Below are 18,921 nucleotides of genomic sequence, written 5' to 3'. Positions count from 1 at the left end.
CCATACTCTTTAACTGGCTTTTTAACACAATGGCCGTACTCTTTAACTGGCTTTTTAACACAATGCCGTACTCTTTAACTGGCTTTTTAACACAAGGCCATACTCTTTAACTGGCTTTTTAACACAATGCCGTACTCTTTAACTGGCTTTTTAACACAATGGCCGTACTCTTTAACTGGCTTTTTAACACAATGGCCGTACTCTTTAACTGGCTTTTTAACACAATGGCCGTACTCTTTAACTGGCTTTTTAACACAATGCCCTACTCTTTAACTGACTTTTTAACACAATGCCCTACTCTTTAACTGGCTTTTTAACACAATGGCCGTACTCTTTAACTGGCTTTTTAACACAATGCCGTACTCTTTAACTGGCTTTTTAACACAATGCCGTACTCTTTAACTGGCTTTTTAACACAATGGCCGTACTCTTTAACTGGCTTTTTAACACGATGGCCGTACTCTTTAACTGGCTTTTTAACACAATGCCGTACTCTTTAACTGGCTTTTTAACACAATGGCCGTACTCTTTAACTGGCTTTTTAACACAATGGCCGTACTCTTTAACTGGCTTTTTAACACGATGGCCGTACTCTTTAACTGGCTTTTTAACACAATGGCCGTACTCTTTAACTGGCTTTTTAACGCAATGGCCATACTCTTTAACTGGCTTTTTAACACAATGCCGTACTCTTTAACTGGCTTTTTAACACAATGGCCGTACTCTTTAACTGGCTTTTTAACACAATGCCCTACTCTTTAACTGGCTTTTTAACACAATGCCCTACTCTTTAACTGGCTTTTTAACACAATGGCCGTACTCTTTAACTGGCTTTTCATCACAATGCCGTACTCTTTAACTGGCTTTTTAACACAATGGCCGTACTCTTTAACTGGCTTTTTAACACAATGGCCGTACTCTTTAACTGGCTTTTTAACACAATAGCCGTACTCTTCAACTGGCTTTTTAACACAATGGCCGTACTCTTTAACTGGCTTTTTAACACAATGGCCATACTCTTTAACTGGCTTTTTAACACAATGCCCTACTCTTTAACTGGCTTTTTAACACAATTCCCTACTCTTTAACTGGCTTTTTAACACAATGGCCGTACTCTTTAACTGGCTTTTTAACACAATGGCCGTACTCTTTAACTGGCTTTTTAACACAATGGCCGTACTCTTTAACTGGCTTTTTAACACAATAGCCGTACTCTTCAACTGGCTTTTTAACACAATGACCGTACTCTTCAACTGGCTTTTTAACACAATGGCCGTACTCTTTAACTGGCTTTTACAATCCACGGTGAAAGTGGACAGGGGTCCTCTTTTTTCGGCAATTACAAATGTAGTTTTCTTTTTCCTGTTTAGCGTGATCTGCTTTCATGAAAAAATATTACTGGAAATCCACTAATAGTTTCTGGAATATATTAATAGTTGGCAGTGGTTCAAAATGAAGAGGAAGGTAAACAGCACACACGGAGGTCAGACATGGTGGGCTTTGTGCGTGCCTGCATGCGAGCAAGTTGGAGGAATGTGTATGGGTTGGTGCATGCATGCAGGCATGCCTTTGCCATGTAAATAACATGGGTTTTAATTTTTAAATGCTCCCACCCAGTTTTACATGGAATACAGCAATTAACAATAAAGCGTTGCTGTTTGTCCGCATTTTATCACCCCGGGAATGTCCTGGTATGCTGCCTACCCTCCCCTCACACTTCCTTCCTTGCCGTTCCACTACCATCATTCCCCTTACACTGTCTTCACTCACCCTCCCCTCACACTGCCTTCTTCCCCTCCCTCACCTCATGCTGCCTTCCATTCCACTTATGCTGCCTACCCTCCCCTCACACTGCCTTCCTTTTCCTTCATGCTGACCACCCCCCTCCCCTCACGCTGCATCCCCCCTCAAGCTCCCATCGTTTCACTCTGCCTACACTTTCATTCCTTCACACTACCTCCCCTTAACCTCACGCTGCCTTGCTGTTCCCTCACCCTACTTTCCTACCCACGTGCTGCCTCCCCTCCCCCTCATGCTGCCTCCCCTCACCACGCCCTCCACTTGCACTGCCTTCCCTCCCCTCACCTCATGCTATCCTCCTCCCAAACACCCTCCCCCACCATACAACTCTCCAGAGGCTGAGGAGAGGAAAGGGTGTCAAAGAATGTGTGAATTGGACAAATGAAAGCTTTTTTTTTTTGGCATTTCCTCCCCCGCCCCGGCTTTCCCTCAAGTCCCCCTATCAAATGCATGTTCAGAACACCCCTTCACCTCCTCACTACACAACTCTCCTCCCCGTCCTTCTCTCTCCCTGCTCTATCTCCATCCCTTTTTTCTCCCTCCCCTCCCTCCCCCCCCCTCCACCTTAGTAACCCCGTCGGTGAAGTGATGGGTTGTATTTGCTAATATATCTGTTCTAATAAATGTCAGAGTGACTGTGTGTGTGTGTGTGTGTGTGTGTGTGTGTGTGTGTGTGTGTGTGTGTGTGTGTGTGTGTGTGTGTGTGTGTGTGTGTGTGTGTGTGTGTGTGTGTGTGTGTGTGTGTGTGTGTGTGTGTGTGTGTGTGTGTGTGTGTGTGTGTGTGTGTCCTCCATAACTCCAAAACCATGAAACCTTGGAGTCTGAAACTTTGCATGCATACTAAGGGAAATCCAAGGAAGTGCAAAAGTGAAAATTGGGTGTTTGGGTTAATTAAAACATCCCTTTGGAAGATAATTAACGGCCTTATTTAATGATATGGTTCATCAGGCGCACACAGTATAATGATTAACGTGTTTGGTTGAACAAGTTTGGTGTTCATAAATCTGAGCAGTTGCCTCATGATGTTGCAATCCAAGGTTGAAATGCTATTACCTGTGTTTATTTTGTTCAGTTTGTTTATTTTATTCACGTAAAGGTGCAATGAATACCCTTTATAAATGCTATATTCATTAATCTATCAAATGTAGATCGATAACCTCCTCGACAAGCCTATCATTATGCCCGTTGAAAATATAATCAATGACTGCCCTCTGCGGGTTCGACAATGAAACGACAGATGATGAAAGATAACTCTAAGAATTGCAGATCGAAAAGCTTCCCTCGTCTGTCTGCAAGTGTTCATTGTCGCCATCCCTCACAGCAACTTACTCATACTGAGCTACTTCAAAACGAGGAGGGGGGAACAAATACTTAGTGTGAAAAATCCAAACTAAACTTTTACTAATCGCTGTTTTCTGCACATCTTCACCTGTTGTCTTCGTCTCCCATCACAGTTGTAGCCACTGCTACTCACATGTTGTTGTACGAATGAGTGAAAATGAATGCGTCGCAGAGTTTTTCACTGATGCATTCCCGATTGGGCACTGCGTCCTCAGTTAATATGTTTTTTGTGCTATAGGCTAAGCTAAAGGGCTGTCTATTTATGATACATGTAAATATGGCATAATTTTTCATCATACCAATTTCCCAACTTATGCCTCTAATAATTATTTTAAGCCTCCCCTTATATAGAATAGCGGGAGGATTATAGCTGTTGTAGGGTTTGTTTCTACAATTATTTCCCCCAATTTGTTATGACACTCCAGTTTCTTCGACCCTTCGGAGTAATAAATGGCATTTTTTATGGTTTTTTTTCTGTTTTGTTTTGTTTTCTTCTGCAATCATAATTTTAGAAATTTTCGAGCTGTATCTCAGAGCCCGCTGGGACTTTCGGGATGAAAATTTTTCATCAATAATGTGAATAGAAAGTATGCTGGATTGATGTAACATTTAGGTTCATGACCTAATTACAGAGATTTTATCATTTTTCACCACAACTCGACTAAAGTTTGTCCAATCAGAACGAAATTGGCCTCTTTAGATAGGCTAAAGGAAGGCACATTTACGCCTAATTTACGTCATACCCCTCGGAGTCAAAGGTGAAGGTCATACACCTCTCGGAGAACTAAACCAACATTCAAATATTTCTCTCTTTTTACGCTGCCAATGTCCGAGCTGTATCTCACATCCGGCTGGGACTTTGGAATTAAAGTTTGCACCAATAATGGGATTTGACATTTTTTTGACTTTGTCCGAATTTTTTAGCTAATGACCCAATTATACACATTTCAACATTTTTCACCATAACTTGACTCAGGTTTGTTCGATCGGAGCAAATTTGTCCTCTATAGATAGCCAAGAACAAGTCGCATTTATGCTTCATTTACATCACAACCTTCGGAGTTATAGGTCAAGGTCAATTGGCGATGTGAAAAAAATTCACGTCTTTTTTGTCATTGTTCAATTTTGCCAATGCAGAATCTCAAAGACTGCTTGCTTGGCCTTCCAACATGTTCTTGGATCATAATAGTGGACCTGCACTGAAGTTGTGCACCAGATATTTAATTAGTGTTCTTCACCTATTTTTTTTTTCCTGCATTGTGAGCTTGATTGTGAACAAAAAAAAACACCTTTTCGATTACAGCTTGAATAATTTTCCTCCGATTTTCATGATGTTGGATTTTATGGATACGGGAGCACATTTTCTTAATTTACACTCTATCACTAAATGTTGAAGGTCAAGGTCATAAAGTGGTCCTGAAAAAAAAATATGCCGATTATTGCATCAGGGGGCCAAAGATAAGTCATGGGTGATCGCCAAAGGGTAAGCCTCCCCCAAGCTGCGAAAAGGCTTTTTACCCTTGGCAATTGCTTTGTGGTCGCAGATATCTCATTGCCTTTGCTATATTTTAAAAATACATTCCCTTAAAATGAACTTTCAACCCAGGAGGAAGTTTGGCCCATTAAAGCTTGCATTTATACTGCCAACTTCTGGTTGTTTGCCCAAGCAATATGCTTTTTAAATACTGAGCATCAAGGCAGGAAGCATAATGTACCTTTTGTTTTTTATTATTAAAGTATTTGGTATGACTTGACCAGTGTTCGAACCACAGACCACCCAAACTCAGAACAAACGCTCAAACCATTAAACCACCAAGTCTGGTTGACACTGCAACCATTTTCACTCCCATCTCTTTCCAAAAAACTTTGCTTTTCCCTCCCTCATAAAAGCACCTGGCCCCTATAATCCTCCCTTTTTTTTTCCTTTCCTCATTTGAGCTCACCTGTAACGTAGCTTCCAGGGAGCTTATGGGATGGCGCATCATCCGTCTGTCCGTTTGTCCACAAACATTTTCAACTACTTCTCTGAAACGACACATACAATTTCGATGAAACTTTACCATGGCCTTCATTATGGGGTATTTACAAAAGTTTGTTAAGACCATTAAAAAAAAAACAATCAGCGTCTAAGGGGGTGTGTGGGAGGGTTGCCCCCCAAAATATGGATTTGCTCTCTTCTCAGAAACTAGAGACAATTTCAATGAAAGTTGACCACAACTATCATCACCTATGATGTCCCAAAGTTTGTTCACACCATTAAAAAATTGGGGTCTAATGGGTTTTACGAGGATGATGCCCCCCAAAAAGAGGTGTTTGCTTTATTGTTCGAAAACAATTCGGATAAAACTTGCCTCCAACCTTCATCAGCCGTGTTGTACCAAAGAGTGTTTACGACAGTAAAAAAAAACATCAGTCTGAGGAGGTGTACGGTGGGGTGGGGGGGGTTGCCCCGCTAAATATGTATTTGCTTTCTTCTCCGAAACTACGCACACAATTTTGATGAAACTTGACCACAACCTTCATCACCCATGATGTACCAAAGTTTGTTCACACTATTTAAAAAATGGGGGTCGAAGGGGATTTACCAGGGAAGGGAGGGGGTGGTTGTCCCCCCAAAATAGGTATTTGTTATTACATCGGTTCATTGGTCGGTACATTTTGCTGATTCCATTCCACGTTGACTTCCTCCTCAGTATCATTATTCTACAAGGGCGTATTGCCCCTCGGCTTATTTCTGTAATTCAGCAGTAATACTTCATTGGGCAAGGCATAAAGGCCTTCTTTTTCCATGTGAGTACTGATTTTTGAAGAAATGTCTTGAAATGATGAAAGATGCCTCGTCTGCAGCTGAATTTGGACTCCAGCTTTCAATTTCTATGCGCTTGGCACAGGACAGATCATGGCTGATGGTGAAGCTGGAAAGTTCAAGAGACTGAGCCTCTTCAAGGGGCTGATAGTACAAGTAGATAGGTGGGTTTCTTTTGACGATCTCACCAGGGAGAGACCATGAGATTTGCCGAATTTGAAAGATGTGTTCCATTTATCAGACCAGTAGCCAATTAATGTCTACCTGTCAGCTAATGGGTTCTGTATGACACAATGTGGGGGCATCTGCCAAAATGAAGCAAGGTTTTCCAAGAAAAACAAAACTGGGCCCAAAGCACTGCCTTGGAGCACTCCAGCCTGCACTGTGAGAGGGGATGAGAGGGTTCCATTGACAACAATGCAATGACTGAGTGGAGGAAGTCAGAAGTCCAGGTATGAAAGCAGCCTTGTATGCTGCAGGAAGCAAGTTTAGATTACTTTATTATACTCATCCCATAGGGGATATGAGACTTTTGCAATGCCTGTGTGTGTGTGTGTGTGTGTGTGTGTGTGTGTGTGTGTGTGTGTGTGTGTGTGTGTGTGTGTGTGTGTGTGTGTGTGTGTGTGTGTGTGTGTGTGTCTGTTTGTGTCCGTGTCTATATTGTTAACATTGAAGTGAGGGGGGGGGGAGGATCCATCGCTAGACTGTGGTAAGTGTAACATGGTCCGTGTGTCTCAAGTAGATTAGATTACCATGCATCAGGTACCTACCAGGGTCACTTGTCTTGTAAAATGTGACCCTGAGGAGCCAGCATGTGTAATTTATCCAGGAGAGTTCGGGTAATATAGTATGTGCAAATACACTCCATGGCCAAAAGTATGCGGACACCCCCTTCTAATTACTGGATTCGACTATTTCAGCCACTCCCATTGCTGACAGTTGTATAAAATCAAGCACACAGCCATGCAATCTCCATTGACAAACATTGGCAGGAGAATGTGCCGTACTGAAGAGCTCAGTGACTTTTAACGTGGCACCGTCATGGGATGCCACCTTTCCAACAAGTCAGTTATTCAAATTTCTGCCCTGCTAGAGCTGCCCCGGTCGACTGTAAGTGCTGTTACTGTGAAGTGGAAACGTCTAGGAGCAACAACAGCTCAGCCGCGAAGTGGTAGGCCACACAAGCTCACAGAACGGGGCCGATGAGTGCTGAAGTGCGTAGTATGGAAAAATCGTCTATCATCGGTTGCTACACTCACGACCGAGTTCCAAACTGACTCTGGAAGCAACATCAGCACAAACACTGTTCGTCGAGAGTTTCATGAAATGCGTTTCCATGGCTGAGCAGCTGCACAAAAGCCTAATATCATCATGTGCAATGCCAAGCATCAGCTGGAGTGGTGTAAAGCTCATACGCATTGGATTCTGGAGCAGTGCAAACGTGTTCTCTGGAGTGATGAGTCACGCTTCACCATCTGGCAGTCCGACAGACAAATCTGGGTTTGGCAAAGGCCAGGAGAACGCCACCTGCCCGAATGCATGATGCCAACTGTAAAGTTTGGTGGAGAAGGAATAATGGTCTGGGGCTGTTTTTCATGGTTCGAGCTAGACCCCTTAGTTCCATTGAAGGGAATCTTCATGCTACAACATACAATGACATTCTAGAATCTAGATGATTCTGTGCTTCCAACTTTGTAGCAACAGTTTGGGGAAGACCCTTTCCTGTTTCAGCATGACAATGCCCCCATGCACAAAGCGAGGTGCATACAGAAATGGTTTGGCGAGATCGGTGTGGAAGAACTTGACTGGCCGACACAGAGCTCTGACCTCAACCTCATCGGACACCTTTGGGATGAGTTGGAACGCCAACTGTAGGCCAGACCTAATCGCCCAACATCAATGCCCAACTTCACTAATGCTCTTGTGGCTGAATGGAAGCAAATCCCTGCAGTAATGTTCCAACATCTCATGAAAAGCCTTCCTTGAAGAGTGGAGGCTGTTATAGCAGAAAATGGGTGGGGGGGGGACTCCATATTAATACCCATGATTTTGAAATGAGATGCTGGATTAGCAGGTTTCAACAAACTTTTGGCCAAGTAGTGTACCTCTTGTTTGTGGGTGGGGCCAGGTGAGGACTTTCCATCAGTAAAAGGCACACGTGTCACATGTGTTTGAAAAGGCCATCACGATCTATCTGACCAGCCATGGTGGCATAATGCGCTACAGAGTGAGGAAGAGAATATTTATTTTTATTTTTTATCAGGGCTGCCCTGTGGGTAGGATGGCCTTGAGGAGGACTCCCAGAAGATTGAGGAGGGGCTGAAAGAATGGATATAAGAGAGCCTTCAGCAGACAGAAGGACTGGAATGTGATGAAGAAGCAGGGAGGATCGTGACTGGGGAGAAGGGCCTTCAGAGGGGAGAAAGGATACAACAGAGAGCTATGGAGTGCAAAGAAGGCTGAGAATGTGAAGAAGAAGCAGGCAGGATGGAGACTGAGAAGAAATGGTCTTTGGAGGAGACAAAGTGACACACCAAAGAGCTCCTGGAGTGCAAATGGCTGGAGTGTGTAGACGAAGCAGGGAGGATCAATACCAGGAAGAAGGGCCTTGAGAGTATAGAAAAGGACACACCGGAGAGCTTGCAGCGGGCAGGAGGACGAGTGTGAAGAAGAAGCAGGGAGGATCATGACCACGAAGAAAGGCCTTGAGAGGAGAGAAAGGACAGAACAGTGCTTCTGGCATGCAGGAGGACAAGGATGAAGAAGCACCTTGAGGAAGGACGGAGGGTCAGGAGGGCTGGTTCAGGGTGCACGTCCTGAGGTGCTGATAGTCGCTGGCTGGCTTGTGTCATCTTTGGGCTCATTTTGGGCACTGGCTCAATTGGACACTGGTTTACTTCATTGTTGGCTTCCAAAATGAGCTGCAGGGAGTCCTGCATCTACACCACACATAGTCAAGGGAAAGTCCTTGCCTGCAATTTTGATGTTTGTGTAAGTGCGATCTGTTGCGCCGAGCGTGGGTGAGGTTTTATTTATTTATATTTCATCATTATATATTGCACGTCCAAATTTTTTCTCTTAATGTCTGTTGATTCGCATGGTTTGTTCTGAACTACTCATCTCGTCCACCTTTCCCCCATATTCATTATAAATAAACCCTGGAAAAGGGAGGAAAGCATTTTCGAGCCATCTGCCTCCTGTGAGTGTGCCATCAGTTTGGCCTTATTTGGGTGATTTTGATGAGCGGCAGAGAGCAGTAATCAAGGGCGTAGCCAGAGGTCCAAAAGCGATGAGGCAAAAAGAGGTGAACTGTCCTATTTAGGTATTGTGATAGGAGTGGAGATAAGAGTATCCAGAGCACTGCCGGGTAGCTTTGATATTTTACTCCCCAGGGAGCTCAGATGGCCAGAGCGCTCAGGCCAGATCATATTTCAGGAAATGAGCGACGAGGCGACTTCCTCGTCTGCCTCAACCTGGCTATGCCCAAGGTAATTGAACGCAGTGCAGTGGAAGATAGAAACCGTTTGGCCGTCTCCTGGGACAAAGGATCCCACACTGAGGCAGATCATGTTAGTGAGCCTGAGATGTGACATATTTTCTCTTTAAAAATGTTTTTCTCTGCAACCGCTTGTCCGATCGATGCAAAACTTTAAACACAGGCGGGACTCGTCATGGACAATATTTTAGGAATAACTATGATGTCGTAGGTCACATGGAATGACAGCCACATTGGATGAAAGGAAAAAATTTGGATATCTTTTTCTTCGAAACCACTCAATGAAAAAAAATTGAAACTTGGCATGTGTCATCAAGTCCCCGATGGAGTATCTTCTTCTTCTTTTGGCTGCTCCCATTCGGGGTCGCCACAGCGGATCACCCGTATGATCCGCATAGTGATTTGGCACATGTTTTACGCCGGATGCCCTTCCTGACGCAACCCTGGTCGCCTCTTACGACACAGGGATATGGTATACCTATTTTAACCGGGGTATACACCGGCCCAGTATACTGGTACTCATTTCACCGACCTCGGAAGGATGACAGGCTGAGTCAACCCCCTGGTGTATTAATTCAGTGGCCCAACGGGGCTTGAACTCAGGACCTTTTGGATCCCAAGCCGCTGCCCTAACCACTGCGCCAACACCAGGCTTCAAGTCCCCGATGGAGTATATAGGGTGACAATGATGATGTCATAGGCGAAGTGGTTTTCCAGCCAAAATTGATTGAATTAAAATCCGTATCGGAAAGATCTGAAACTTTATGTGTCTGATCTATGACCTGGTGTGATTGAAGAAAAAAGAATTTTATTACATCATTAGTCACATGGTCCAGCGGCCATATTGGATTGAAAAGAAAAATGTAAAAAAAGAAAATCTTCTTCTCCAGAACCCCTTAAAGAGGAACCAAAATGCTCAGACTACCTCGATGCTAATCTATCCCTTGATACCCGACAAAATAGATGCGATGTGTTTTTCCGGTTTGCGATTTCTAAAGCAGATAATTTGTGATTAAAAGTTTAAATCTTCTTCTTCTTCATGCTTTGCCATGCCATCACACACGTGAGTTGACCACCAGATTTGTACTGTCCACCGGTTACATCGCGGTAGGATTTAACTGAAATGGCGAATAATTTTTGATTTTCCACAAATATGCCAAGTCAAGATTACTTCATGCTGCACCAATGGCTGAAAGACCCTATATAAGTTTGCCAAAAATTGGACAAGGTTTGTCTCAAATGACCAAATGTGGATCGGGCCTACAAAATGTTCGCTTTTGTTCTTGGAACATTTTACAGAGCACTGTTAAGAAATAACAGAGATGGCTAGATCTTTTGGTTCTGTACCACAATTGATAGAGGATGCCATCCCCATGATTAAATGGAAGAAACAGATGTCACTCGAAACTGCAACACCAATCCTTCCCAGCTGCCAGCGCATGTAAACGGTCAATTTGAGCACTGAATCAAACACCTCACCTTGCCATCACCCACACAATGCCACCACCGCACGAGCACTACACCCCACTGTCCCTCTTCCCCCTTCCACTGAGGTGGGACATTGACATGGCACAACACGGCATGGACACAACGGTGGGACACAATATGGCATGGACATGATGGTGGAACGTGACAGGGCACGACCACAGACACAAATGGTGTCCTGGGAAAGTATGAAATTTGACTATCCAGTAACATACAGGACTTCTGGTCTGTCTGCAATGGTGGGACAAAGCATTCATCGCGAATTTTGTTGGCGGTGTCCGAGTGTGCCTGAGCGGTGTCCGTGCCATGTTGTGCGGTATCCATGTCGTACCATGTCCGTGCCATGTCCCTGTCGTGCTGTGTCATGCCATGTTCTTGCTGGAGTAATTTAACTGATTTATCAATTAATACAAAATCCCTTATAAATCGTCAATTGAATGGAAAAACAAAACCTACCAATCTGTAGTGAACATGCAACTGTCATTTTCATCTTCTCCAACACCTCCCTTGTCGCCATCTTCGTCTGAATCACTTGCATAAGGCTCAAAACTATATGGCTTCATAATTCCCTCAAAAGCATTTGCATCACTTATTTTGTCTCCCATAGTTTCGTCAAAATCCCACTGATCAATTTCAACATACTGAGAACCTTCAGAGTTCCTGATGATTGTGGAATCTATATCGGAATCCGAGCTCGAAATACTGTACACTGTTTCTCTATGTCAGTCGCCATTTGGATCAAGGTGGATTCCAGGTGTGACGTCACTGATGAAAATTGAAATTTGACACTTTAGGGGTTTTTTCTGCACTTTGATTGGCAAAAAAAATTGAAATTAATTTCACCGTCAAATTATTCCGTGAATAATGATTAATTATCAATGGTTTTTAGAAGAAAAAAATTGTGTTTGGGTTCCCCTTCAACAGATCGATGCAAAATTTCATACGTATGATGAGCCATGAGGAATATCGTTTGGATTTTTTTTTTTTCATATTCACCTTCATTCACCCAATTTCGCCTTAATGTGCACAAAAGTGTTCGTTAAATATCATAATAATAAACCAATAACACTGGGCTGCATTTTAAATATTTTTTTGAGTTCTAGGTTTTCTCAACGGTTCTTATATGTTTTTTGCATGCTGAATTCAGAAATGTATCTAATTTCGCTCAATCAGGTCAAGTTTTTATGATGCTATCTCAATTTTAAGGAAAAAAATAATCAAAATTTATGTTTTTTTAATTAGCATTTTTAAAATTCAAAATCAGACTTACATTGACAGAAAATGTACAAACTATACATATAATGACACACAAGTACGCTTAATGTGGAAGAAAGTGCCTTCTCAATTACTTTCATTTCAATTTCAGAAAAATATAGATAAATCATTGTTTCTGGCAACACCCAACTTCAGTCACTACAGCAGTCGCTGTTTTCCTTCGTCTTTTTAATGTTGAATTTCACATCAACGGTACTTGTGCGTCATTTTTTATATAGTTTGTGCATTTTCTGTCAATGTAAGTCTGATTTTGAATAAAAATAATGCGAGTTAAAAAAAACAAAAATTTTGATTATTTTTTTTTTCCTTAAAATTGAGATAGCATCATAAAAACGTGACCTGATTGAGCGAAATGAGATACATTTCTAAATTCAGCATTCAAAAAGCATATGAGGACCGTTGAGAAAACCTAGACCTCTGAAATGACGCAGACCAGTGTTATCAATGGTTTTTAGAAGAAAAAAATTGTGTTTGGGTTCCCCTTTAACAGATCGATGCAAAACTTCATACGTATGATGAGCCATGAGGAATATCGTTTGGATTTTTTTTTTTTTCATATTCACCTTCATTCACCCAATTTAGCCTTAATGTGCACAAAAGTGTTCGTTAAATATCCTAATAATAAATTAATAATCAATAAAGCTATGGATAATGGCAATGTATGTGACATAATAAAGGTATATGGGCCATAATAGCAGTGGGCCATCATAATTGTTGTGTTCAGTTAAAACGATGATGTTTTTGTTCAGAATGAGCATGCAAGGTGGAGCTATACGCTTGACAAGAGCCGTACTAGTTGTTTTATTGTTTTTATTTGTCTATCTGAAAAAATTTCTCATTAATTTCTGTCTTCGTACTTAGTTTACTATCATGAGGCATGGGGCATGTCACATTATTTTGAGATTGGAGTCAAAAGTCAGGGAACACACTTTAATTTGCAAATTTTGACAACTTTTTAATAAAGCTTTATGAGACAGAATAATACAGGATTGTCCATGCTTTCGAGAACCATTATTTCCATATGCAGCATTACACTTCATCGTCTCCACGATCAACATGCACCATTGCATTATTTATTTATATACACTTTACCATCACCGCTACCGATATAACCACCTTGAATTATTATGTATTTCTTTACATTTAACTTTTCTGCAACCTTTATTTAATTAATTCTTTACTTCGCTCAATGTGAAATCAACACGTCCCATTTTTAAGGTGTGGTTGGATGCCGGTAGAATAAAGTATCAGAAGGTAAATAGACACATATTGCGATGACAGAATTCAAACAGCTGGTGAATTCATGCGATGTTTGTGATTGTGGACAGGTATTCATGGTTATAGTGGTCGTTACTATTTAAAAAACGTAAGGAGTGATTGTTCACCAAGGTTTCTGCTGTGTTTCTGCTGGGCCTGTGCTGTTTGATTGTGTTCCATGTTGGGCTTCCTTTTGCCCCAGGTTTGAGATTGCTATATCCACAGTGTCCATTGAGGCCAGGTGGGCACTTCACTCCTCTTCCACGTTGTCATGTGTACATTTCACCTTACTCTCAGCGATGGTACACTGCCAGATTCCATACCCACACCTTGCATCTTATTAAATGTGTTCATCTGGAATTCACACAAGTTGTGAGATATAATTTCTTAACTCTCGTTCTGTCATCCTTGGGGGCACAAAGCTTTGTTATTCTCTATTCGTGCTGTGAAAAAAACTAGTTTTTGTGGACCTGTGTACGAATTGGGATCATAATCAGAATTTAGAAAAATCCTGCATTTACATATCTTTATACCTAAAACAATGGAATGACAAATGTTCATTTCATGCTCATTGGGTATCCACCTCTTGCTGTGCATATTTGAAAAATGATGTGTGTAAATTGGTTTTGTATCACACACTGACATCTTTAATTATCTTTATATAAAAGAGTCGTGCTATGTTTGATTATTTGGGTGAAGATTTCCCAATGATTACTCTTGTTTCGTTGTGCAGATGGAATTTAAATGAGTCATTGCTCTGCATTTGATTCTGCTGGACTGCCGTGCGTGTGTGTCGTTGGTTGTTTAATATATATATGGGTTCCAGAAAGTGGAACAGAGCCAACCCAGGTCTCAAAGTATCCACCTTCGTGTGTGCATGTACATATGTGTGTATGTGTGTCAACATAGAAGTTCCTCCTGCTGGCTGCTATCTTTTTCTCCAAGTACGTGCCAAAAATGCAGACTATTTCGAATTTGTAAACCATTACAGTTTCACCACTACGTGGTGTGAACTGCTCTATCCACCAAATATGGACATTTCATTGTAAGAGCAAGGGGAATTATGACCACATGTTTTTTTTAATGGATAATATTGATAAACATATGAAAACAAAGCACTTAGTGATCACATGTTTCTGTAATAATTAGCCCTTTCCTTAGTCATTCACAGTGCTGAACTAAAACACTTATTTGGGAATGATTTTGCCTCATCGATAATATAAACTAGAATGAACTCATTGGAAGTACTGTCTCATGCCATTATGATTCTCTTCTAACAGGCTTTCTCTTTCCGTTATGGTTGTTTTGTGATTGTGGATGTATTATAACAAATATTTTACAAGTGGCCCGTCTGTGTGCATGCTCCCAGTTTGTAGAGGCAACACATTTCTTCTGTTCTGTTCATTCTCTTTGTGCAAGTTGCAAGTTTTAGTTTCTAATGCAGTAACAGAACTTGCTGTTTTGGATGACACAAAGAAATATAAAAAAGCTCCATGCCGGGGAAGGCTATCAGGCCAATTATGCCCATGCATTCCTGCCAATATCAATGTACCCCTGGACCCCCAATGCTTATCGGTAAGTACCTAAATAAATTTTAATCCCTTCTACAGTTTCTGATGCTACTACCTTTCCAGGAAGACCACTTCATGCATTTACTACTTTCTAAATGAAAGTCCCTTGCTTTAAAGTCGTCAAGCTATGACCCAGCTGGTCCTATCGCTGTCTATTCCGAAGAAATATGTTTCTGCACTTATTTTGTCTATACCCTTTATTATCCTAAATGCCAATATCAGATCCCTATATAATCACCTCCTTTGTAAGGAATAGAGTCTTGTCTCCTTCAATCAATCCTCATCGCTGAATACAGAGAGTCTTGGAATCAATTGAGCGGCCCTACCCTGTGCCATCTCTACGTCAGCCTTGTCCTTCTTCAGATGTGGTGACCAAAACTAAATACAACATTCCAGATGAGGTCTCACCAAATTAGTGTACAGTGTAACATGACCTCTTTTGGTTTATAAGTTCTCACTGGAGGTACACCACATTTCCCATTGCTGTTTTTTGAAGAAATTAGTTGGCATCCTGTCGGCATTTTCAAGAAATCAATTTTTTTTCTCTCTATTTTTTTGTGGGGGCTTTAAAACACTTCCCTACACCCACAAAGGAATGAAGTTGGGGATCATTTAATATGACGTTACAAGTGGCTACCAAAGGCTTAGGCACAACAGAGCGACTAAAATAAAAACATCCAACTTTTTTCACTATTTTCAAAAAAATTGTTATACTTAAAATACGGTACTCCTTGACATTCATCAATTAACCTCTGAAAGTTTGATAAAAATCCGTTTTGCCCTCTCTGAGAAAAATGGCGAAACACACAAACACCTCTCTTTTAGTGATAAATATAATAATATAACAACATTGAGATGGATCAGAAGAAAACGCCAAAGTTAGGAGAAACATTAATATTTGTGTAACCCTGAAGGTTCCTTTTCACAAAACGATGACTGTGCTCAGACACTATGCTTTCATTTACTCTGGATTCTAACTTTGACTTTCTGTCCCTGTGCCAGTGAGGGTGGACAATCTCTCTTGCGAATAATGTATCAATCAAAAACACTGCATGCCAGTTCTGTAGGTAAAGAGAAGGATTTAATCACTCCCATTTACAGCATGGCAGAACACAGAGAGCAAAGCGTCACCGAAACGAGAAGCCCAACGAAGAAGAAACTGAAAGGGGCTCCACATACACAAGAGTGAGAAACCGTGATAGAATTTCCTTTAAAATCCCCTTGAGGAAATTCAGTTATTAATACTCCCAGGTCTCACAATCAGCTGTGATCTTTATTTGGCAAACCACATTTCAAAGTTGGCCTCCAAAGCCAGCTGCTCACTTGGCATCGCTCATCATACAAGGTCCCTCCTTGGTACACCTTAATTCCTATCCACCTACAAGACCTTCATCCACAGCTTGATGGAGTCTTGTCCTCCCCTCTGGGATGGCTCCCCTGCCTCACACCTTTCTCAGCTTTAGGCCAAAAAAACAATGGCTTTTCAGGTCATTGCAATCTCCCGCAATGAAGGCGAGTCTATTGGTCTATCACTTCGCCATCGCAGGCAAGTCGGTGGTCTCTCTTCTGTCTTCTACCATCTCTTTCTAGTCTTGCACCCTCTGTTCTTTCCCTGCTCCCCCCCCCCAGGTTTCTGAAGGGCTCACACGGTCCAATATCAACCCCTTTCTGGTGAAACTACCTAAATCTAGGACCACTCCTCACCTCCACTCATTTGTTCCTGGTTTTTTCCCACCTGTGAAATCAACTCCCACATTCTCTTTAATCTCATTGTTCCCTCCAGGTCTTCAAGACCGATGTTCACCACGATTTAAAGTCATCGCCAATCCAAAAACATGATCTTTTCTACCCTCATTAACCTATCCAAATCCCTCCTTCCAATTTTCCAGTTCTCGCTCTCCTTTGAGATTCCTTCTTTGTCCATCTTGTCCACACCATGCATACACTGTGTCCAACCTGTCCACCCCATGCATGGTTTACATCCTGTTTTTGTCTGTTACATCCTGATCTGATCACTGTACTCCCTCTTTCACACGCCTTGACAATGTATCCAAAAAATGGTACCGAGATGGTTGCCATGGCATCACCATTCAGCCATTCACCACCGTGATCTCATCAGGTTGAGATAATGTCATGAGGAATTGATATCTGCAAGATGAAAGCGAAATGTTCAACGGGTTTTGAAATATCGTGAACACAAAAGTACGTGGACGGATGATCTGTCGGTCGGTCGGAGCTCATTTTAATGTCCCCCAGTCTGATTTTGTCATAGGAATGGGGGACAATAACATAATCACGAAGGGTACACAATTAATACAACTGGAGTTGCTTTCTTTGGAGTTTGTGAAAGACCTTTTTGTGGTCGGATGGGAGAGTGAACAGGTGGTGTATACCACCTTCACTTTATGTTGTTCTTGGTTCGAGAGGGAGATGGATTTGACTGCAAAGGCGTGAGTGGTGCATCAAGTATGATTCAAATGTAAAACGCTTAATAAAAAGAAAAAAACTTTCTTGTGCTGAATATAGCCTTCAATCAATGTGTAATGTGGTAGTGACAGTGATAGGGTGGTGGTAGTGATGAAGTGGTGGTGTTGCAGGGGCAGGTGTGAGAGATTGAGAGAATACTGATGGGAGTGATCTATTGTTGTAAGAGTGGTATTGGAAGGGATTGTGGTTGTGGTGATGGTCATTGTAAAGTGGAATTTCAATATTTCTTTAGTCTTATTTATAAGGTTGGAGTAATTTCCCGTAATTGTCAAATTTAAACCTTATTGTGCTTCCCTGTACTTTGGAGTAACCCTGGAAAAGTTTGATATTTGAATGAGTGAACCAATAAGTGATGTAAAATAGTAGGCGTGGTCAAAGTTTAGCGGTGGTTGTAAAGCCGCTGTCACACCTTGACGTTTTAGCCAGCGTATGCCGACGTATGAAAAATTTGGTGAATACGCTGGCACACGTCAAATACGTTATGGGTAAGTTTTGTATACGTTAAGAGCACGCTGAAGCACGCTGGCATACGTCGTAGTACGCCGAGATAGTCGACAAATTTTGTGCATGCACAACATTTGTCGACGTATGCCGAAACATTCTGTGTACGTTATTTGTTGAGTTATCGAAACGTTCTGTGTACGTTATTAATGCGTTATGCATACGTCCAACTCGTTAATATACGCCCAAAACTGAAAAAAAATCAATAATTCAGTGTACGCCAACGTTTTAGATAAACTTTGATACGTTGCCATATGCTGGCTAAAACGTCAAGGTGTGACAGGGGCTTAAGTGGTGACAATTAACAATGGGATTTCTAACAAGAGAACGATGGGAAAAGCAAGTGTCATCTTCCATCATCATCATCATCATCATCATCATCATATCATCTCATCACCTTCCCCCCTTCCCCACCGCCCTTCCTCATCCTCTCCCCCATTGCTCTGCTTTCCTCATCCCCTTCCCCCCTTCTGCATCCCTCCCTTCCCTCCTCCCTCCCTCATCCCCTTCCCCTCCCCATACCCTTCCCCTTCCCTCCCCCATCCCCTTCCCCCTCCCCACCCCTTCCCACCTCCCCACCCCTTCCCCCTCCCCACCCCTTCCCACCTCCCCACCCCCTTCCCACCTCCCCACCCCCTTCCCACCTCCCTCCCCCTCCCTCCACTTTCCCACCTCCCTCCCCCTCCCTCCACTTTCCCCTCCCTCATCCCACTTTCCCCTCCCTCATCCCCCTTCCCCCTCCCTCATCCCCCTTCCCCCTCCCTCATCCCCTTCCCCCTCCCTCATCCCCCTTCCCCTCCCTCATCCCCCTTCCCACCTCCCCCTTCCTCCCCTTTCCTTATCCCCTTCCCCCTTTCCTCATCCTCTTCCCTTCCTCATCCATTTCCCCTCCTTTACTCATT

The sequence above is a fragment of the Eptatretus burgeri genome, chromosome 6, assembly GCF_056783735.1.
Source record: "Eptatretus burgeri isolate ZD-2024b chromosome 6, Ebu_testis_v1, whole genome shotgun sequence".
Lineage (NCBI taxonomy): Eukaryota > Metazoa > Chordata > Myxini > Myxiniformes > Myxinidae > Eptatretus > Eptatretus burgeri.
The sequence above is the reverse complement of the archived record's forward strand: the minus strand, read 5'-3'. Positions refer to the sequence as shown.